At 41.7% G+C, this 20,446-nt stretch overlaps 1 protein-coding gene across 4 annotated transcripts in view; it reads left to right on the forward strand.

Annotated features, from left to right (window-relative positions):
- Window positions 1–20,446, forward strand: part of LOC135464745 (homeobox protein Mohawk-like) — a 180,814-nt gene that overhangs the window by 103,330 nt on the left and 57,038 nt on the right. The window contains exon 1 of one of the 4 annotated variants that reach the window (XM_064742275.1): window positions 11,272–11,528. The exons of 2 other annotated variants lie outside the window; for them this stretch is intronic. The gene's annotated coding sequence lies outside the window, so the exon portion shown is untranslated. Of the gene's footprint in view, window positions 1–11,271; window positions 11,529–20,446 lie in introns of those variants that run through there. One more of the 4 variants, XM_064742279.1, reaches the window with a different exon arrangement.

Raw genomic sequence — 20,446 nt, forward strand, 5'->3', positions numbered from 1 at the left:
ACTCAGTCTGTTAAATGTAACAGATTAATTCTTTGAGTGTATATGCTGTCAGAGCCTTTGTTCTTTCCTTCGTTACTTTAAGTGTTTCTAATCAGTTTTTACACAACTTAACTGATAAGCGGACTTACACTTAACCTGTTGTTGAACCGCATTATTTTCGTGTTAGTGCGAGTTGGAGATATATCAGCACTTCAGGTTTAAGGTGTGAAAACTTACAGCTAGCTTGACATTTTAGGTCCACCCGTTTGTCTAGTTCGACGGTCTCAGTTTTTGGCGCATTTGAGCCATAATTCAGTTTTTTTTTTATAAAAACCGGTCCAGCAGCCCATGTTTTTTTTTTCTTTTTTCATGCTTTTTTTTTATTTGCATGCATGACGGAAATTACCCGCGGCTGTCTTGCGCAACACACCCACACTGCAGCACTTATTGCAAAAGCATCGACAATCACTCGGCGGATTACATGGCCATCAGCTGTGCATGCGCAATGACGCTATAATATGCACTTTAACAGACATATTTGAGCAAAAACAAAAAACCTTGTATTAACTAACTTACCTTTCCACATATAAATGCAGATGCCCCGCGAGATACTTTCCGTTATATGCAAGAAAAATTCGGGTGATAAAGTCACATGCAGCTTTGAAGCCTCATTAAGGGTCGCGCTTACATCACCACATAAATTTACTTATTCCGATCGTATTTATTTATCTGATCGGTTTTTAACGCCGTACTCAAGACTTTTTTTAACTGATATAACGGCAGCCATATAGGTCTATATTGGTGGAGGGAATAACCCAGCGGAATAAACAGCCGCACTTGGCTGCGTACCTGAGAAACTTATGACATAAAGCCGCGACCAAACCAGCGAGAGCTGGATTTGAACCTGTGACTCCAGTGATCAGGGGCGACGACAGACATCGTACCGACAGAGAATACCACCATTTAGATATTTTACTTAAGCAGTAGTAGTGATACTTATTATTATCTATGTAATACCCAAAGCGGAATCGCCTGGATTTGATTGAGCAAAAACACATCACGTGAAAAATATATTTACTCTGGTCACGCTCTGAGTCACAGTTTCATTCACAGAGAAGGAATGAATCTCGATTATAGACAGTTTGCCTCCGTCGCGAAATCGAGACAGACTTGTCACTATTCTTGTGCTGTTTTGGTGGACATCTTGGTGAGGTTTGCGAGACGTTTTTGCCTACTCCTTACAGTACGTATGCCGCTCTCTACGCTCGCTTTACAGCACTGCCAAGACTCGACAGACTTGCCCTTTAGAGCTTGCACGACTCATGAAAGCTTGTTGAGGCTTAGTCTCATCACTTGCATATCCTCTCGCGATGCTCTGATCAGCTTTCGTCAATAAAATTGTTTCAGATGTCCGCTAGAATCATGCCATGTATAGTTTATTTATTTATTTGATTCTTGTTCTACGCCGTACTCAAGAATATTTCACTTATACGATGGCGGCCAGCATTATAGTGGGAGGAAACCGGGCACAGCCCGGGGAAACCCCACAACCATCCGCAGGTTGCTGGGAGACCTTCCCGCTTACAGCCGGAGAGGAAGCCAGCATGAGCTGGACTTGAACTCACAGCGACCGCATTATTGAGAGGCTCCTGGGTCATTACGCTGCGAAGGCCCCATATATATAGTTTAGTGTAAGATATAATACGAGAGAAGTATTAATATATGTAAAGGTTGAGACAAGTTTTTTGTGTTTCTAACAGTACTTCCTGTCTCATCACCTTTACCTCATGCCATGACCTTGGTTTTGTCCAGGACATTTGTGCCAGATTTGATCTCGTTGGCTGTGATGTCACAAGTTTTTGAGTTTTTGCAAGGCTACATGTATATTTATTTGATTGATGAAACGCTGTAATCACTTCTATGGAGAGTTTTATGGACGGAGAAACCGAAGTACCTGGAGTAAACCACCGACCTCTGGCAGTTACCTCAGTGACCATCCTTCTTGATCTAAATATGTTCTATAGTTATTAGGACATTCTGTATCAAAAAATAGTAATTCCCAGAGGAATATATCAGAAACAATGTATATAAATAGTAAACAAAGCTGGTAACGTGTAAGAAAAAAGCAGCCATCAAGTTTCAATCATACAGGGAAGACGATTTCCAGGCCTAAAATCTAATTTACAATTCGAACTCCGTAGCTGGTGAGTAATTTCTCGGTCGAATACAAATATAGGTGTCTCCGTCGCGCTTTGTTTGTAACTGTTCATAAAAGCATCATGCTGATGTAATGAACACTTCTAACATTGCTTGCCATTTTGTTTCAAAGGATGGGTTAGGCGATCATATTATGCAAGAAGGGGATAAGTGGAGAAAAAAATAGCTCAGTGGAGTCGAGTTCCGCGCGCTTCCAGGCTGATTGATAACGAGGCAAGGGAATTCTGACGGTCCGCTCTCGAAAGAGTGCAAAAGTGGGTATCTTGACAGGGTATTAATCATATATAGACAGGAAGCTTTTTGCGCATTACACCGAATATCGCGCCAGCTATATATGCCTCTACCAACATAAAACATACTGACGTATACAATAATGTTCTAATACTTTTTCTTATCGTAAAACTACTTCAGTAGCGGAGTTTCTAGTTCGAACTCTTTTATCACGTTAGGTAATAAGTCCTACGGTATCATGTGACCTGTCAGAGATATAATGCAACTATTGCGGGATCACATTTTGCAATAATATGGGCATCTGAAAAAAGTTTCCCAGAGTACCGGTAAACAAACGATGGAAAATTTGAACATCCGAATCTTTGTGAACTTGAGAAGTTGTTAAAGTGAAGAGGAGTCTTTTGTTCCTCTGAAACACAGTGAGATTTTTTTTTTCTTGTTTGATTGGTGTTTTAAGCCGTGCTCAAGAATATTTCACTTATACGACGGCGGCCAGCATTATGGTGGGTGGAAACCGGGCACAGCCCGGGGGAAACCCACGACCATCCGCAGGTTGCTGTCAGACCTTCCCACTTACCTGAGAGGAAGCCAGCATGAGCTGGACTTGAACTCACAGCGACCGCATTGGTGAGAGGCTTCTGGGTCATTACGCTGCGCTAGCGCGCTAACCGACTGAGCCACGGAGGATCCTGAAACACAGTGAGACAAGTGATCAGTAAATAAATGTTTACAAAGCTTACCTAACATTTTTCACAAGTCACATGATAAAGGAAGACCGATTTTATGTATATTCATCGTGTCGAATTAGGTCGCCACGTTGGACATATGAGATACATATATTGTCATCGACAACTGACATTCTAGCATTGTAAACGATATGAATACTGATTTTACTCAGTTGCCTAGAACATACTTTCCGTCATTCCCACATCACTGAAAACCGCTTCTCTTTCCATGTTTCCATCCTACTTTCGTACTTCATATACTTTCTTAGTTCTTAGGGGTTTGTGTTATACCTCGTAGTGGTATTTGCGATTTTGAACTGGAACGTCCTCAGTGGCTGACGGTCAGTGTACGAATGCCTGTTTTGACGCATAGATTTACTCGTTTATTGGGGGGCCTCCGTGGCTCAGTCGGTTAGCGCGCTAGCGCAGCGTAATTACCCAGAAGCCTCTCACCAATGCGGTCGCTGTGAGTTCAAGTCCAGCTCATGCTGGCTTCCTCTCCGGCCGTAAGTGGGAAGGTCTGACAGCAACCTGCGGATGGTCGTGGGTTTCCCCCGGGCTCTGCCTGGTTTCCTGCCACCATAATGCTGGCCACCGTCGTATAAGTGAAATATTCTTGAGTACGGCGTAAAACACCAATCAAATAAATAAATTACTCGTTTATTTACATAATAACGTATTTAATTACTTACTTCTACGAGACTTGTCCGATCTATGTTGGGAGAGTGTAAGTTGAAATCTGACAGGTTTGAGTCGAAACCACCGCCGTTTGACAGATGCTTTACAAACTCGCTGACTTTCAGTCGCGTCAGAAAGTGGATTAGAGCCCGTGACCTCATGTTATCAAAAGCCAGTAGACCGCGACAGACGCTTCAACCGTGCGAATCTCTGCGTCGAAACAGACATACGTATACCAGCCGACAACCAGTAAGGACCTTCCAGGTCAGTAATCGTCAGGTCAGTTCACAGAATGACGTATAACACAGCCCACCAAAAGAACTAGGAATGTATATAAAGTACGACAATAGGATGGAATCATGCAACGAGAAAATGGTGTTGGAAAGACACAAGATATGTTCCACAGGACTGAGTGAAATCAGTATTCAAGCCGTGTACTTTCAGGTAAATCCTGTCATTTATGACAGTATGACAGAATTGTGCCTTGGGCAGTATTTTGTTTAGAGTCCAACGCGAACTTGAGGTCTAAAAACTTGAAGGTTGTAGGCTGCCTTCTGCCATATAATACCCTGTTTGACATCTATGTATGCCGCCGAGCCTAGCCCACCGTAACACATGTGTCTGATTCCAAAGCCATCTTCCATATCACATTTTGCCAATACGTAAATGGAAGCTGTGTTACTGTTCTCTTTAAACCTTATTCGAAGCTACCTGTGGCATGGGGGTATCAGTTTTACACGGTGCCTGTCTGTCAGTGGAAATTAGAATCAGCTGGCCTTAGCGACTTGCGATAACAACCGCTCCAAGGTGTCACGCGCGCGACGTGACTCCGACTGCTTTGATTGGTCGTTTGACAAGAACATCACGCGCCAGGGACCCCCTGCATGTGTATCACGCTCCAAAGTCCACTCGCTCCCCAATTATTGTGTATCGAGCTGACGTTCGCACTGTAAACACAGCTTGACAAATTCAACCTGTTGGAATCTAGAGTCTGAAGCAAATTCTTCTTACTTGGTGCTTTCTTGAACGGAACATGTTTAACCTAATGCACTTAGCTCTAGGGCCTCACGGTTTGGACTCATTTCGGTGCACATGTACTAATAACTGCGTTCATGTTAGCCTGTGGTCAACAACTGGGTTTTTTCCCCAAATCCCTTTTCAAGGAAATAATTTCCACACCTAACACTGTTTAAGCGCTGCATATAAAAAAGCTGTTTGTCAAAAGTCATGTTTTCATCCACAGTTTGTTGCCGATACTCCAACACGCACTGTTTTTACTCTAGACAACCAGTGCCACTTCAGCCGAAACAAACATTTGGCCGATATCTCGAAGCAATTTCTAACCTAGGTCAGACCCTCGCTATAGTTCTTAGTTATGGTGCTGGGTGCGGATATGTCGACATAATTGTCTTAAGATAACATTTCTGAAGCGGTAGAAATTTCTACGCCCCCAAACTAACCTCTGACATCGTATTTCAAATTTTCACTTAAAGGGATACATTATTCGACGCCTATTGGCTGGAATAGAGATACGGTTAGAGATAAAGCTTTGTGGCATTGATCGGTCCACTGTATTCTTTGTGGCTTATGCAGTTACTTGAACACCTCTTACACTCCACCAGACACCACATATGCCATGTGGAGGAGATTTCCCCGGTTTATTTCCAAAGGTAGGGGGTTTACATCGGGCACTCTGGTTTTCCTCAGACCGTAAAACTGGTCGGCGTCTTGTGATAAATTCGTGAGTTTGGCGTCATATAAAATCGTGAAAAACGAATTCGGATTAGAGATTCCAATAAAGTGCAATCTGGTATAAGAAACTCACATAGTATACCAGGGATGTGTTTGCTCTTAAAACTCATTTCTATGCATTTTCGTTTCCATATGGACCTCCATGTCGAGTTAATGTATTATGATTGTATGTTTGGGGTTGAACGCCGCACTTGAACAATTTTTCAGTCATATCATGACGTTTGTGTACATATACTGTGTCTTCTTGTGAAGGAACAAAGTACCATTTCTAAAGTTTTTGGTATGACCCAACCCAGATTTGATTCGGGTCTCCCGACTTCGTATATATATATATATATATATATATATATATATATATATATATATATATATATATATATATATATATATATATATATATACGAATATATATGTGTACGTATGCTGTGTATGTATGCTGGCGTGTACTCGTTGGATTGCAATCAAGCGTAGCGGCAATTTCTAAGTGGCAAATGTTGTACGTATCTCCGCCCGGAATATGGGACGAAAAACTTTTAATTTGCCAGCCGCTCAAAGAGGAAATGCAACAGTTTTCAGTGCTGTACGAGTCACGCAACGTGTAGATCTCGTCTTAGATCACGAGTCACGCGACCACCAAGCCGGTGGAAGCGCCGAGGGACAAACGAATGCCCCCCCCCCCCCCCCCGCTCGCCCCCCTTATTCCCCTGTGACACTCGCAGTACACATATGATTGATGTGGCCTTACAGCTTTTCCCCGCAACACTAGTAGGAAAAGCCTATTGCGTGATGGGATGGTGGAGAATTAACAATTCATTGATGGCTAAAGGCGAACGCGAAGACTCGGCCCTTTTCACTGTCCCTGTCGGCCGCACGACCTCCCTCCTCTACCGTTCTGCATTTGCGATAACAGTGTATAGAAATCCTCCTGGGACGCGGTGTATGACATTCAACAACGAAATCTCAACCAAATGCTGTAGGGCTCGTTGACTGAAAATAGATAGGATAAATGTATTCGCTTCAAGGTTTGGCCGGAGTTCTGATGTAAGTCTGGCATAGAGCTACGTTAAAGGTTACGTTATTTTGAACCGGTTAAGTCATAGTACAGACCGAGAAGCTATTTAATATTTCATGAGTGATGTTTAACGCCTTGCTCAAGAATTTTTCACTTATATGTGACAGTGGTAGATTTATCCGTGGATGGAAGACACCACCGCACCCAAATTAACACACCGACATTATCCAGGTTCCAGACAAAGGTATTGTCTGATTTTATTGTGGAAACGTCGAAACTGGGCCCGGTTTTTCAAAACAGCTTTAAGACTTAATACCAGATTTAACATTAGGCCAGGTCTTCAGTTTTGTACTTATGACAGTATATTTCATACAAACTAAATCTGCTTCTCTTATACTCCGACTTTAATAGCATTAGCTGCTGAATTTGGCTCAAGTCTTAAATATGAAATTAGACTTAATCCAAGTATTACCTAATACACTTTCGTAGAACAGGCCCCTGGGTTCGAACTCGCGACATTGTTGGTAAGCTAAGCGTCTTATGGTTGTAGTAAGCCAGCGTTTTAACTATCTGAGCCATGTTTTGTGTTTTTATATACAAATATCGAATTTTGTCCTCTTCTGTCATTTTTTGTTTCCTCTTACTGCACTAGGTAGAGCCTACATAAGTCATGTAGCTGCATGTGTTTCTATACTTACCCTCTATACAAGCAATGCCTCATAAACAATTCTGTTCTGACCGACAATTTACAGCGAATTGCTTGGTTACTTAGGCAGTGTGTAGTAAAAGTACATTTCATGGTTTTTCGCGGTCAATTTTCTGTATCCCCGAGGCCTGATCCCTCTTCATTGTTTTAATGTTATAAAAATATTGTATGCTATATGTTATCACAACACAACATTTTGGGTAATTCTAGTGACGTCTAATAAAGTACAATTAACGTCACTGCACTTTTTACCTAATTCTGTTTATAGGTCATGGTGCTCGGGGTGTCTAACTTGTTATTATTTAAGCACTTTAGGGGGCAGTTAGAAGAAAATCCTAACTGAGGTAATTCAATAGAAGCCGTTTTTCACCGGTTAGATTGGGCCATATGATCAAATATCACACTGTCGTCGATGCTCTTTGCGCTGTAGCCTTTCACATCGTTTATAATTCCAATGCCGTTTTGTTAAATACATGAAATATAGTATCCTGTTTCACACACGGGTGCACGCGGGCGAACCGTCTGGACAGGGCTCTGTGGCCGAGGGGATTAGCACCCCAGCGCGGCGCAGTGAATCAGGAACCTCCACCAAAGCTGTCTTCCTCTCCGGTAGTACGTGCGAAGGTTTTTCATTAACCTGCGGATGATCGCGGGATTCCCCTTTGTCCGGTTTCCTTCCACTATAATGCTCACCACCGTCTTGTTTAGTGAAATATTGTTGAGTACGGCGTAAAAAACAATTAAATAAATAAATGAAATAGGTCTGTCTATGGGAATCTTTATCAAAGTAATTGGGGATATGGGTTCTGCGTCATTCTTCGACATGTCTGGTTTCTTACATCGAGACAACTTGCTATCCGAAATATTATATTTATTTATTTTGTTTATTTATTTCATTATTGTTTGGCGGCACACTCATGAATATTTCATTTATATGACGGTCAGTTTTGTGGGTGAAGGAAGCAGGATTGCTCGGCGTAAACCACCAACCTTTGGCAATTTACGTAAGTGGGAAGGTTTTTCAGCAGCCTGCGGATGGTCGTGGGTTTCCCCCGGGCTCTGCCCGGTTTCCACCCACCATAATGCTGGCCGCCGTCGTAATATTCTGAAATACTCTTGAGTACAGCGTAAAACACCAATCAACTAAATAAATAAATAAATAAATTTGGCAATTTACTGACGCTCTTTCCCACTTGTGAAGTGAAGATATGCATACTATATTACATGAAAGTAGACAAGGTGTCACCTACAGGCTCACAAACAGTGCATGTAAGCAAGGGAAGGCCGGCTTTAAAACTGCCCTTAGTGTATTCCATCGACTGAAAAGCAACCGCCATGTTATCGCGTGAAATAAGCTTGAGTATGGTATACAAACACCAATCAAATAAATAAATAAATAAATCCTGCCTCATACAAGATGTATGTTCCATTGAGTCCATATGGATGCCATTCTAAACCCGTTCAGCGTTTCAACCTGCTAAACATCTGCACATGTAGTCCACATCAAAGGTAAATGGGGTTGTCATTTTCCGGCCGTATCCCTAAAGGCAAACTGCAGTGAAGCTTGTCGCTTAGCCCATGCATGCGTGTATTAAGCAGTGCATGCGTACTTAAGCTGATTTATGAAAGTTAGAATCCAGGCGGTCATCCAGAACAAAACAAATTGCCAAAAGCAAAAACAAAATCTATACATTTGTGAGTTAGTTTCCATCTCCCTCATTTCAATGTTAACGCTGTTGTTGTTGGACAAATGTGCAAATATCGTATTGTAATATTTTTTCAAATGCTTATACGTCTCGATTATATGCATTTAAAAGCTCCACGTGTGGAAATCGTTAAAGGTATTATTTCAACTCTAACAAACCTCACTCCGATATTCCAAAAACATCGTCACAGTCAAGTCCCCTTCGTCGTCATTTCAATTTTAACGCTGTTGTTGTTGGACAAATCTGCCTATACTTATCATATGCGCATGCTTGATTTATACATGATGGATTTTGACCATGATGGATAGTTTATGACCTGTGCATGTAAATCCTGGAATACACACTGTATGATGATGATGATCACTGTAAGCTAAATTAGTATAATTGCATTACTTTCCTTGAATAATCACTGCAAGATGGAAAGAAGGTGCAAAATCTGAGTTATGTTTTCTTTACCCACGGTAAGTGGATCTATGCATACATGTGTACAATAAACATTTTGTGATATGACAGGCGTACGTATAAAGGCATGCTGTTTTACTAAACCGGAAAAAGTCAACTTGAAAAATAGCCAAAAGCTAAATGGAGCAGAGCAATTCTGCGTATTGGCGAATCAGTTTCCAGAGGCGATAAAAAAAACAGTGTATTATTTGTCCAAGTTGTTTTTGTGACATTTGCGTTCAAACAGCGATGTTATGAAACCTATATACGCTTTATATATGTTTATGTAGCCTATAGCCTTCATTTAAGCCATATATTAAATACATGCGTCGAAATACATAAAATAACAACTTGCAGAGGTAAAAACAAAACACGACACACTCTGCTATTTATTTTTTTTTTACCCTCAAAAATTTGATTGTTAATAGCACAATAGGGGTGAATGTCTTCTGATTCTTTTGAAAGTTACGCTGACAGAGAGAGATTATGAAAATGAATAATGGAATGTGTAATGAACAGATATCTGCGCCTTATGTTTTCTTTTATTTGTGCACAAATCATGTCAACTGACACAGAGAGTCCCCTTTTCACATACAACTGTTCGATTCTAGTATGGGCGCAAGTTCTGATGTAAAACGTATTTCAAATACTTATATTCCTGGAATATATATATATTAAAGTTCAAGATGTGGAAATCATTAAAATCATAATTCGAACTCTAATTAATTCCACGTTGAAATTCTAAAACCATACTTTGAAGATTACAGTCAAATTTCAGGCCTCTTTGTAAGTTTACATATATGATCATCACCTAACCAATGACGTCGCAAGTTCGAATCCAATTCTCGTTGGTTGGCCTGCCGCTACAAGTTGGAGGCTTTGTAAGTTATCTAGCCTAAAGGTCGGGTGAATTTTCCGGGCCCACCAATTTGTTCCACTCATAAACCCGACCGTCTGCAAAAGTGTAAAAAAAAAAAACACATTTTGGGCAAGATGCATGGCGTAAGGTGTAACGGAGTGGGGGGCAAGGAGCGGGAGGGGGGGGACTGTGGGCGATAAGGACATATATTATACTTCATGTTCACGTAAGTAAAGAAGGTTATCTAAGCTTATGAAACGTGTTTCTGATGTATTTATACATGTCTATTACAGTGCAATACGCTTTGAGCATCGGTTGCTCTATTTGCAGTTTACTGGCTGACCCGCTAGCCTTTAAGACAAAATCCTTTAAAATGCCATTTGGCCTGAAAGTTACCGTGATGGTTCCCTTAAGCACGGGGTCGTTTTTGCACTTTACAAGCCGCCTAGGTAATTTAGAATTACTATAAACGTATAAAGCACGATGTCGTTTCCACTGAGATTGTAACGTTGTTAAACCACGGTGAAAGAGTCCTGAAGTATTCCCCGCGGATTGATCGCCTATCGCTGGGAGAAGCTATCACTACTGAAAAACCGTGCTCTTGCCTAAAAGCTAGTTCTCGTCGCCGGTCAAAAGTGACATTTCCCGACTTGTCATCCGCGAGTCTGTAGATCTGACAGGAGAAACGTCGCTGTCATCAGCTTCACTGCAAGTCGCACGTGTCAGTCATTCCCCACTCCTGTCATCATCGAGAACATATGAGCTTGCCGGGTCCGCGTCACGGAGAAGGCCAGCACGAGAGCAAATGCGGCTGCAATACGTCACAGCGCGCGCGGCTATCACCCGCTTGCCACGGTGAGCAGACTCGGCTCGATTCGCTGATCTTCGGGCCAGAAGAACCTCAGTATACCAAGTGGCTCGACCGGCCGACAGCGCAGGGAAATCAGTCGGTTGACGAGCGCTGAACGAGTCGGGCCGATGAAGTCGGCGGTTGTGAGGCCTAGGTCTGTCTGTGATTATAATAGCGTGCTCGCACAGCTTTTACCAACAACGTGCCTATAGGCTCCTCCCAATTTATACCTGCTTACTTTTGATTGGCCAGTTATTATAGTTATTGAACTGGCTGGCATACAAGAAGATACCATGCCCTATTTTTTTGCGGTCTGCGACGGCCGTACGACCGGCAAAAGGGCTGGCGCGTCGGAGTTCACTTCTGATCCAGGTAGGTTATATTATACAGCATACCCTGTAAGTCGTATAGTCGTGTATGTACTACCCCAATCAGACTGCATTAGTCACCAAAAACTCTGTAGTGGTCGAATCATCGTGTTTCTCTTTAATCCTATGAGCAAATTTGACCTCTTTAACCTGGCTACTCGTGAAAAGAAAAGAAAGAAGATAATCAGTTTGCCGTGTCACTGTGGTCATATAGCATTTCATGCAAATATTGTCTCTCATATATATGCATTTACCCGCTGCAGTCTTGGGTGCAGGAGTCTATGTTAACCCGCAAGTGTCGTGTTTTTAAATGTTTTTGATAGAGATTTTAAATTTTGCACCTGTATACAACACTATTGACTGTGGTAATACTTCGCGCACTGGTAGCCTCTGTTATAATTATGTTACGTGACTGACAGCGGTGTCTTTTATTACGTTTTCCTATATATCTCCAACATCAAATGCTTGTTCCGTATGTGCGATGTTTGAAAATACGTTCTTCTTGCTTCATGCAGAGTTAGGAAGTCAAACAACCTTTATTCCCCCTCCCTCTATACCCCTTTTACTGTAGTGCACCCATCATTCTCCTTAGATATTCTGATATAGCAGACAGAGCTGACCATGCACAGTCACTGGATAAGGAAACGCTGTACAGAGTTGTCCCGTATTAAGGCTCTGCGGCTAAATGCATCTGTTGTGTTCATGTATATATTTGTGCCTTCAATATCTGACACTCGCAGTTCTGCATGCTGGTAGCATTTGCTTGTATGGTTCATCTAAATGCGGTATCGCACGCCTGTATTGAACTGTGCATCTATAAGAACTGCTATGCCTACTTTTCACGTAGTTTATCAACACACTAGTCAGGGCTGTCTACGTAATACGCACAGGAGACATTAAAACTTTATAGGAGAGAGCTCCAGAGCCTTTAAGACAAAATAGCACGCGAGCTCGCTCATGGTATAAGTATGTCACACAGGCTGCGACGCTACATTGCACAGTGTACCGTGCATATCCAGTATAGATCTATATATCCTCTTGGGTGCAAGCCCCTTAACTGGGGCTGTGCAACACTATATCCTTTAAGATGCATGATTGCAATCATGTAGCTGTCTACTTCATTTCAGAGAGGTAACTTATGATTATTGCCTGCGCTCTGTTGTTCCCACTGATAAGATACATTCGGTGCTCGCGCACTTACCGTTATATGTGTATGTACATAGCCATATCTGCACTCCTACCGATTTTTGACTACGTTAGATTGGGTCGTCGGACTGTGTCAAGTAGAAACAACTCCACCGCCATTTATAAGGAAGTTTAGACGTTGAAACTTATTCAGTGTTTATTAAATCGACCTTTGTTATACAGTTGTTCAGCTAGTAAACCTTAGGTCTCGAGAAATTCCGCGAGGGTGTGTGGTAATTTGCACGGCACGAACTATCCTTGTCGACCATCAGCCGTCAGATGCAATGTCTGTGTCTGGCGTGATAATTTGCATAGCACGTGCTAAGCTTGGTGAGAATCAATGGAAGCAATATCTGTTTCAATGGTACCGTATGTAAATGGCCTGATTCTTGCCTGTTGTCTGTTTGAGTGCGATTTAACATGGCATTTAATCCTATGTTGCTTTGATTCTTCGACAACGCTGTCCAAGATGGCGATTATCATGCTGCCTGTGTGAAACGTCATTCAGTGAGGCAGCACTCTGACCATGTACGCATTGGGACAGACTTGCTGCAAGGAGACGCCATCTTGATATGACTAAGAAGATGCTGAAAGCTATTTTAAACCGCCGTACAGGAAAACCAAAGAATTTTCGTACTGCGCTAAGAACTGGAAGTAATGCCATGCATCTTATTTATTGGTCGCACAGATCTCCGCTAGATTTCACTCGTGCTGATTTATTGTTCTGTCTTCCTGCATTTCTTTACGTCGCCTGTCTTCTATGGTCATAATTCCGTCACAGGCGTTGATGCAGCTGATACTGTTTAAAACGTGGCCCAACTTATCAGGTGCGCGCGTGGATGAATCATGTTTATTCCTTTACCACAAGCGATGGCCCAGTAGTACAAGTGTTATGAAAGGAAACCCTAGACAGGATTCGTATTTTGCAAGTGTGCACGGAGACTTATAGCGTGTCATAGCTTTCGCTTGTGACCAATGCTCGTATAGCCGTCTTACCGCATCCAGGATCACCATAGACTCGTCATGTTTTCGTCGCCCTCTTCATCAGTTTGTACTCAGATGATTTGATGATAGACACTTTCAAACCCTTATATCTTGCCGGCTTCTCTTTTTCCGCTGAAACCAAGGGGACTTCCAGTAAGTATTTCATGCGACTTCGAACCTCGTTTAGCCTTATCTATCCTACATATCCCTTTTCATAAGGACATAAGCTATGCGTTAAATACATATCTCACCTTCTCAGTAAAGCTCTGCGTTAAATACATATCCCACCTTCTCAGTAGAGCTTGGCGTTAAATGCATATCCCACCTTCTCAGGAGAGCTATGCGTTAAAGACATATCCCACTTTCTCAATAGAGCTTGGCGTTAAATACATATAACTCCTTCTCAGTAGAGCGTGGTGTTAAATACATCTTCCTCCTTCTCAGTAGAGCGTGGTGTTAAACACATATCCCTCCTTCTCAGTAGAGCGTGGTGTTAAATACATATCCCACCTTCTCAGTAGAGCGTGGTGTTAAATAGATATCCCTCCTTCTCAGTAGAGCGTGGTGTTAAATACATATCCCTCCTTCTCAGTAGAGCTTCGGCGTTAAACACATATCACTCCTTCTCAGTAGAGCGTGGTGTTAAATACATATCCCACCTTCTCAGTAGAGCGTGGTGTTAAATAGATATCCCACCTTCTCAGTAGAGCGTGGTGTTAAATACATATCCCACCTTCTCAGTAGAGCGTGGTGTTAAATACATATCCCACCTTCTCAGTAGAGCGTGGCGTTAAATACATATCCCACCTTCTCAGTAGAGCGTGGTGTTAAATACATATCCCACCTTCTCAGTAGAACTTGGCGTTAAATACATCTTCCTCCTCCTCACTAGGGCTTGGCGTTACCTGTGCTCCACATTCTCAGTAGAGCTCAGAGTTAAAATCCTTCTCATCAAGCTGGTGCTCTATAGACAAGAAATCAATATCGGCACTGGGGTGCGTTCGATCTCCGATCCATTAGCCAGTGTTGATAAGCAGAGTGACACGTACGAGCCTCCGTAAGTCTTCAGGGGTCATATATCTGCTACGGCGACTCTTACAAGTAGCTCTTGATTCCTACCGTAATTCGTATAATCACGTAAGTCGGTTTGCTATATAGGCCGTGGTCGGCGACATTTGTGTACGCGGTGGACAAGATGATCGGTTTGCTCTTCACATGGAGTCCTACGGGACAGTATACGCTGACATTTAGCTGGTTTAACACCGTACTTAGCGATGTCCTTAAGGCCTAGGCTCTAAATTATACACGCGTGAAAATTTATCATCGCTAAACTACCGGGCTATAGTTTGATTAATGGCGCTGTGGTGATAGAGAGTTCAATCCCGAACTGGGTCATTGAACTCGAGAGGTATGGGTTAAACTCTGGCCTTGAGCAGATGGTTTGTAAATTCCTCTGATTGTTTTGTTCGTGGGGACTCTGGTGACAATAAGCTGTCCAAGAAGTTCTTGGGTGACGGTCCATTTGTGCTGTCTAACGTTCTTTAAAGTTAATTTTACAAAACAAGTGCAAATTCACAGCAGTTATATTGGATCATGAAAACATAGTCTGTGTAGGGCTTCCTGCTTTCTTGGATCCAATAAATGACCCGTAAGAAAGTATTGCAAAAGTTTTACCGACCCACCAACAAACCGACCAACCGACAAACAGAGAAACTTTTAGAGCTGCTGGCCCCAGCTTAAAATGACAAGTCACAAGTAATAGCCTTGAACGAAACAAGGCCGGAAATCCAGGGCGGAATCAGTAAAATAAAGGCATTGACTGGCTCAGGCTGCCATAGTAACTCGAGAGTAATCTCTCAGTGACGTCATAGAAACTTCTGTAAACGAATGGTGAGGAGGAAGATAATTCCCGACATCATTAAGGGTGATAGAAAAACATGTCAGTCTTATGGGGTATGCGGCCTTGACATAAAATGCGGAACTCCTCTGATAGATATTGGAGTTTGCGATAGGTATGCAAAAAGCGCTTTTTTTTTATATCGACAAAGATATAAATTATACTGGAAGGAAATCGTTGAAAGACGCTAGTGGAATGTAGCAGTGTTGAACAGAAATAAGACACTTGCATCCATTATGAACTCTCATCGATTATAGATTGGTGATTCGAATCCGCATGCATCATTCTTTCTTGTTTTTTAGTTTCAAGTCTTGCAACATTTCTCCTAAATCTTTAATCAAATAAATAAAAAAAATATGAGCATGTCTCCTCAATACATTTGGCTGTTCAAACTAGTCACACGTAAGTAAATTGGCTACAAGGTATCTTACGAACGCTCAGTTTCCTGCATGATTATGATCTGACATTTATTAAACTCATCTGCTCGATGGCGTACGTATAAAAAGTCTATTCTATCGAAATTATGTAGGCAGATAGAGATAGCATGCATAACGTTGAACTGACTGAACGCATCTGCTTTTTAAGACCTTATTGTACGACTGTTGATAATGCTTGATAAAATACCTTCAGCCATGAAATCACATATGGTTCTATGGAGCTTTGCCTACCTCTGGTTTGCAGAAGTGGAGCTTGGTGTTACATAAGATTTGATAAAGAGCTTCTGCACATTTCGTATGTATACACCATAGTCCAGTTCCATCTGCAGTCTTTCAAGTTGATAAACGTGTTAACGCAGGCATTGCCACCAGTTGATGCCTGTGTCATCACAGGCCCAGTTGATAAAGGTGTTGCTTGTTCGGTCTTTGGTCTTTGTGGGCTAATTTGATGAAGGTGTTTTCACGTCTCGTCTTTTGGGTCCGAATTTGCCATGTGTTGTAGAGACAAATCCGGTATGGCATGCTGCCATATGGATAGTGTTGAATGCCATGCATTCCCTGAGTTGACGATATAAATAGTGAAAACAAACCAATGTTAACGTGAAAGTTCTAACGGATGCGGCTTTGATATGAAAACCTTTAATAGCTTCATTTGTCTGATGTGTATTGTCAGGTCGAGGCTCAATATGCGGGTATCTTGGGGTTTTTGTTTCTGTAGGTTGATGTTAGATCGAATCATATACGCCTGTGTACGCATCTGTGAGTATGTCTGTGCCTTAAGGCAATGAAACCTAAATAAATCATATAACATTATATCGGCAGGTAAACGCGGTGTTAATAATGTATGCCCTGGGGACTGGTAAGCAGCCACGCCACTGGTGAACAATCAGTCATCCGTAACGATGTCAATTCCCGCCCCACCCGTCGATCCAGACGCGATAGAGGCATAGCTGTAGTACAAGGTTGTTTCTATATTGTCGTGTAGCATCACGTACGTTGTGTTGTGGCATTCCGTTTTTTTGTGTAGCCTTTCGTTTGTTGTGTAGCTTCCCGTATATTGTCTTGTAGCATTCTATACGTTGTCTTGAAGCATTCCGTTTGTTGTCATGTAGCATCCCGTAGATTGTCTTGTAGCATTCCACGTTGTCTTGCATCATTCCGTTTGTTGTCATGTAGCATCCCGTAGATTGTCTTGTGGCATTCCGTAGGTTGTCTTGCAGCATTCCGTTTGTTGTCATGTAGCATCCCGTAGATTGTCTTGTAGCATTCCATACGCTGTCTTGCATCATTCCGTTTGTTGTCATGTAGCATCCCGTAGATTGTCTTGTGGCATTCCGTAGGTTGTCTTGCAGCATTCCGTTTGTTGTCATGTAGCATCCCGTAGATTGTCTTGTAGCATTCCGTACGTTGTCTTGCATCATTCCGTTTGTTGTCATGTAGCATCTCGTAGATTGTCTTGTAGCATTCCATACGTTGTCTTGCATCATTCCGTTTGTTGTCATGTAGCATCCCGTAGGTTGTCTTGTGGCATTCCGTAGGTTGTCTTGTAGCATTCCGTTTGTTGTCATGTAGCATCCCGTAGATTGTCTTGTAGCATTCCATACGTTGTCTTGCATCATTTCGTTTGTTGTCATGTAGCATCCCATAGATTGTCTTGTAGCATTCCATACGTTGTCTTGCATCATTCCGTTTGTTGTCATGTAGCATCCCGTAGTTTGTCTTGTAGCATTCCATACGTTGTCTTGCAGCATTCCGTTTGTTGTCATGTAGCATCACATTACATGTGTGAAGTGAACAGGAAATACAATGTAAGTTGAGCATAGAAGTGTCGAAGCGGTCGTGTGATGTCACCGATGACATTAAATGTCAAAATACCCCATACAGCCCATTTTACAATCCGAAGATTTTACTGTATTTAATTAGGTGTTAAAACACATCTAAAAACGTAGGGCCTTTTCCACTGATTTATTTTTAATGTTTCTTTCCCTGCCTTCCGTGGGAAGGGAAAGACATATCCGTTTTCTTTTCAAAAGTAACTTTATTTACTCTATTTCCTATAATATCAGTACTCTGAATCTGAAAACAGACACCGATACAGTGGCCTCTGAATGATTTTCATTATGTCCAGTTTAAACATAGATTACTTGGAAAGAAAATTCAGTTTCTTTCCACGAACAACTTGCGATATAAGACATCAGTACTTTCGATACTACATCTAGGTTATATTTACTCAGACGTCGGAATGAGTGATGTATGGCTCTTATCTGCAGATTTATCATATGTTATGATGTTATCTGCCTACTTGAAGGTTCGCTTGCTCTGGGGCCGGGCCCCGGGACCAGGAATAGATGTTAGACTTTAGACAAAATTTCCGTCATTAAACTTGGTATGTTCCTTTCCGTTATTTTAGCTGAAATCTGCCTTACAGTGACTTACCCAGAATTTACGTTGTCAAGTCATATTTTGACCTTGTTGATGAGAAATAAAAAGTTTTACGTGAATTCAAATTTTGACTTATGTTCGAAATCGCCTCGTGATCAAAACTGTCTTAAGACTTAATACCAGGCCTAACTTTATGCAACGCCTTTAATTCTATACTTAGCCCCAAGTTAATACTGTAACAATATATTAAAGAAGAAACTAAATATGCTGTTATTCTTGACTTTTTGACAACTGTATTGGCTGCTGGACTAATATTGAATATAAAATCTTTATACCGGTATTATCTTTAGAACAACGGAACCGCGATGGTTAAATTAAACTGTCGTTCTTCCGACTGAGGCTTTAAGTCATGGGGTTTTGCCAGGTACCTGGTTAAAGGTCCGTGGTTTACTCTAGGCCTTTCTTTGCCCCCACCCCTACCCCCCAACCCCACCCATAAACCTGGCCGCCGTCATATAAGAGACAACTTCGTGAGCGTGACGGCGTTTAGGAGCAATCAGTCAAGCAGTCAGTCGGTCAATATGTGCATACTTACTGTCAGTTGTTAAGATACAAAGAGGAAGTAGGACATTTTGTTCATTGAACTGAACATGACCTTTGAAACCTACTTTTATTTGACCTTGATAAAACAGATGGTCCTGCACATTTTACTTAGTCTGCTCACGTAGAAGATATCCATTAGATGCTCTTTAGTCTCACAAGCTGTAAAGCGCTTAAAATTGATCGGCTAGCTGATCGACACTCTCGACTGGCTGCTAACGTTACATAAACAGAAAGTTCACAGGCCTGCTACGGTGAAAAGAGTCAGCTCTCGCTGCATAGACTGTATAAGATGACATCTCTAAGGAGACTATTGACACTTCACCCATGAGGTCGCTACTTCGAATCCGGCTCCGGCTGATTCGATTGGGCCTACTTTCAAGAAGTGTTTGATACACCCGTAAACCTTATTCCTTCATTGTGGTGAAAAGTGTTATTTGAATGTCCTGAAACCCTCATCCAGAGTATTATTTCAAGGCACAGCATTTTAAATAATTCTACACCAGTGACGTCTACTAAATTAACATCAACACATTTATTCACCTAACTCTGCTTAAGCCATGGTGCCAGAGTTGGGAGAGGGTGTAAATTGCTGCTATTTAAGCTTTTACATGAACACATACAATAAAATCCTAAATGAGGTGAACTGACAGGAGGTCGTATTTCACCGGTTACGCGTAACCATTTGGCAATCATTGCCTTCTCATCAAAGCTCTGGATTTACTCTGTATACTGTAAGTCTTTTATAATAATGTAGTTTAGACCCAAAATTGCAGGTGTGTTGTCTTAGCACGTTTCGGGTTTTGAACCCGCGACCTTGTCGTCAAGTGCAGGATTGTGAGAGTGTTTTTAATTCCCAAATAGACGACATTAGACCGTATGCCTTTTAAAAGCCCTCATGCTGGTATCTGTCTGATATTATCCAGGCCCAATTTCGTATGTAATATATTTTCTTGGTTGATTAGTTAATTATTGTTCGTATTAAGCAATACTGGCGTGCGTTTCTAAAGGGATTTTTCGTTCGAATGTTCTTGGAGGTGGGAATGGTTTTCGAATGTCTGCGGGCTTGACGAAGACATAAATTTTGATAGCTGTTCCTGGAAATATCGATTTCCTGTACAGAAGGGATTCAGTTCTGGTCCTATCTTCTCTTTGTCATACACCAGTGTTATTCATAACACTTCAAATTTTGTTTTATTATAGAAGTGGGCTATATCAATAGCTCCACTTTATAAAGTGTGCTGTTGGGATTTGAAGCTCGCATTGTGGTGTCATGAAATGTGCTACTCACTTTGTTCAATAAAGTTCACCGTAATAAGGAAAACTTTTTTGCCGCCAAACATGTTGCACAATTTGCGGTGGCTGAAAGTAGGTCATAAGCACGGCTTTAATAAATTAGGTCACACAATTACCATGGCGTGCAATATGTTGTACAGT

This window comes from Liolophura sinensis, chromosome 4 (genome assembly GCF_032854445.1).
Source record: "Liolophura sinensis isolate JHLJ2023 chromosome 4, CUHK_Ljap_v2, whole genome shotgun sequence".
NCBI lineage: Eukaryota > Metazoa > Mollusca > Polyplacophora > Chitonida > Chitonidae > Liolophura > Liolophura sinensis.